Genomic DNA, 3,480 nt, shown 5'->3' on the forward strand with positions numbered 1-3,480 from the left:
AAGAACAGGCATATAGATCAATGGAACAGAACAGAGAACCCAGAAACCGACCCAAGCCATTATGCTCAATTACTATTTCACAAAGGAGGCAAAAGCATACATTGGAGCAGAGACAGTCTCTACAATAAATGGTGTTTGGAACATTGGACAGATACACGCAAAAAAAAAAAATGAAACGAGACCACCAACTTACACCATACACAAAAATAAACGAAAATGGATAAAAGACTTCAACCTAAGTCATTAAATCATAAAATCTTAGAAGAATCCATAGGCAGCAAAATCTTGGACATCTCTCATAGCAATATGTTTGTGGATACATCTCCAGGGCAAGAGAAAATAATGATAAAATAAACAAATAGGACTACATCAAAATAAAAAGCGTCTGCACAGCAAAAGAAACCATCAGCAAAATGAAAAGGGAGCCCACTGCATGGCTGAACATATAATCAGAGAGATGCCAATGTAGATGACAATGAGGTATCACCTCACACCTGTCAGAATGACTACCATCAACCAACCAACAAATGACAAGTGCTGGCGAGCATGTGGATAAAAGGGGACCCTAGTAACTGCTGGTGGGAATGCAGATTGGTGCAGCCACTATGGAGAATAGTATGGAGTTTCTTCAAAAAGTTAAAAATTGCACTGCTATTTGACCCAGTAATACCCACTTCTAGGAATATGTCTAGGGATATATACTAAAAAACCCGAAACACTCATCAGAAAGAATGTATGCACCCCTATGTTCATAGCAGTGCAATTATCAATAGCTAAGATGTGGAAACAGCTCAAGTGCCCATCAGTAGATGAGTGGACCTAAAAGGCATGGTATATCCACATCATGGAATACTACGCAGCAGTATAAAAGAAGGATTTCTTACTCTTTGCGACAGCATGGAAAAGCGGGAGAGTATTGTGTTAATCAAAATAAGACAGTGAGAAAGATACGTATCATATGATTTCACTCATATGTGTAATCAAATGAATAAAATTAAATGATGAACAAAACAGACGCAAAAATAGAAGCATACAATAGACTGATGATTCTTAGAGGGGAGGCTGGGGTTGGTGGATGGGGAGGGAGAGGTTAACTGAGAAACTTATATGCATATATACATAGCCCATGGGCACAGGCAATAGTCTGGTGAAGGCCTGGAAGTGGGGGTAGGAGTCAATGGGGGAGAATACAGGGGAGACTTCTGTAATATTTTCAACAATGAAGCTACTTTGAAAAATAAAAGACTTTGGATCTCTGCCCACCATCCCCAGTGAACAGTGTCAAAGGAAAATGCAGAAGGATCACTTAGTTAATGCTGAGTTCACATCACTGACAAACTTTCCGAAGGTCCAGAGGCAAGCTGATAAGAAATAAAAATAGTTTGTTGCTCCAGTGGGAGCCAGTTCTGGAGAATATGGTAGTTTTCTTGAGGAAAGCTCAGAAGAAAGGAATCTTATATCCTGGGAAAGCCAAATTCAACCTCAGGAACAGGTGCAGGAAGAGGAAATTAGGGAGGATAACCTTTACCTTACTCATGAGAGTAAGTAATTTGAAGTTTATATTATGGATGTAAATGACCTATTTAAAGATTTGTGAATGACAATTCAAGAGCAAGGAGATGTGATAGATAGCATAGAAGACAAAGTTTAAAATACAAGAGTGCATGTCCAACAAACCAACCAGGAACTCTCAAAGGCAGCAGAATATCAGAAAAAGGATTCCTGCATTTTGCTGTGCACTACACAGTCATTAAAGAAGTGTAGAAACCTACAGGAGGCTAGCAATGAAGAATGGAATAAAATTCTTAACCTTTATACTTTAAGTGATTATATTATAACTAGAGGCCTGGTGCACAAAAATGTGTGCACTCGAGTGGAGGTCCCTCAGCCTGGCCTGTGCAATCTCAGAGTCTGGGACCCCTTGGGGGATGGCTACCTCCTGACTTAGACCCACTCCCGGGAGGATTGGACCTAAGCTGGCAGTCAGACATCCCTCTGGTAGCCCGGGAGCACTCGGGAGATGTCCATTTGCCAGCAGGAAGCAGGCCTAAGCTGCAGTTGCGCATCCTTAGTGCTGCTGAGGAGGTAGGAGAGGATCCCGCCATCACCACTGTGCTGGCAGCAGTCAGCCTGGCTTGTTTACCTTTTTATTATACAGGATAGAGGCCTGGTACACAGGTGGGGGATGGCTGGTTTACCCTGAAGTGTGTCCCGGATCAGGGTGGGGGTCCACTCTGGGGTGCCTGGCAAGCCTGGGTGAGAGGCTGATGGCTGTTTGCAGGCTGGTAACTGCCCTTTCAGTGTGCAGTACCCACTGGGATACCTGGTCAGCCTGGGTGAAGGGCTGAGTGCAGCTTTCAGGCTGGCCATTTCCCCTTCAGGGTGGGGGGTACTCCTAGGGTGCCTGGCCAGTTTGGGTGAGGGGCTGATGTCTGTTTGCAAGCTGGCCAAGCCCTTCAGTGGGGACCCTCACGCCAGGAGGTGTGGCCATCCTGGGTGAGGGGCTGATGGCTGTTTGCAGGCTGGTCACAGCTCCCAGCCAACCAAGCGCTCAGTGGAGGCTGGCTGGAAGTAGGTATCTGGGATTTATTTATCTTGTATAATTGAAACTTTGTTGCCTTGAGGTGAGGCCACAGCTGGGCAGGTCAGGTGAGAAGTTTGGCTTCCTCCATCGCAGGGGCAACCAAGCCTCTGTGCTTGCTCCCGCTCCCTGGCTGCCAGCCACCATCTTGGTTTGGGTTAATTTGCATATAGTCATTCTGATTGGCTGGTCAATATTCATTCTCTTTTATTCGATTAGATTATTTTTATTTCAGCTTTAATTTGTATGTTGAGAATTTGGATGCACTTTCCAGTAATAATAAGCAATGAGAATAATTTTTGAGCAACTTTAAAAAAAGATTTGCCAGTTACAATTGATATCCAATATTGTTTTGGTTTCAGGCGTACAGCATGTTGATTGGGCACATCTATACCTTTTGAGTTGAACACCCCAATGGGTCTGGTACCCTCCTGACACCATGCATGGTTATTAGAATATTGTTGACTATATTCTCTGTGTATGCTGTACTTTGCATCACCATGATTTTATTTACAACTGAATTTATAAACATCTTTTGGATAAAAGTTTCAAAATGTATAACCATTTTTTTATCACACAAAATTTTTTTTAATTTGTTCCCTATCCCATACCATATATAAAATGCAATTGTAGATGAATTAAAAATTAAAATCCAAGAAACACAATTTAGAAAGGTTTAGAAAAAATACAAATATATTTAGTAAAATATTTTTAATATAAAATCATGAGTCATAAAGAAACATTAATAAATTTGACTGTGTTAAAATTTTAAATATCTATCCTTAAAGAATCAGGAAGGAAGTAAAAAGGAAATATCACAAACTTGGAAAAGATATTTGCAATAAACAGCATAAATAAAAAGAACAGAATACAGAACGTGTTTTAAAAACACCAACAGT

The 3,480-nt window shown here is 41.3% G+C and overlaps 1 pseudogene; it reads left to right on the top strand.

Annotated features, from left to right (window-relative positions):
• Positions 1–2,982, top strand: part of LOC102756672 — a 49,572-nt pseudogene extending 46,590 nt beyond the window's left edge.
• The last annotated feature ends 498 nt before the right edge of the window (positions 2,983–3,480 follow it).

The sequence above is a fragment of the Myotis davidii genome, unplaced genomic scaffold, assembly GCF_000327345.1.
Source record: "Myotis davidii unplaced genomic scaffold, ASM32734v1 scaffold1819, whole genome shotgun sequence".
In the NCBI taxonomy this organism is placed as follows: domain Eukaryota; kingdom Metazoa; phylum Chordata; class Mammalia; order Chiroptera; family Vespertilionidae; genus Myotis; species Myotis davidii.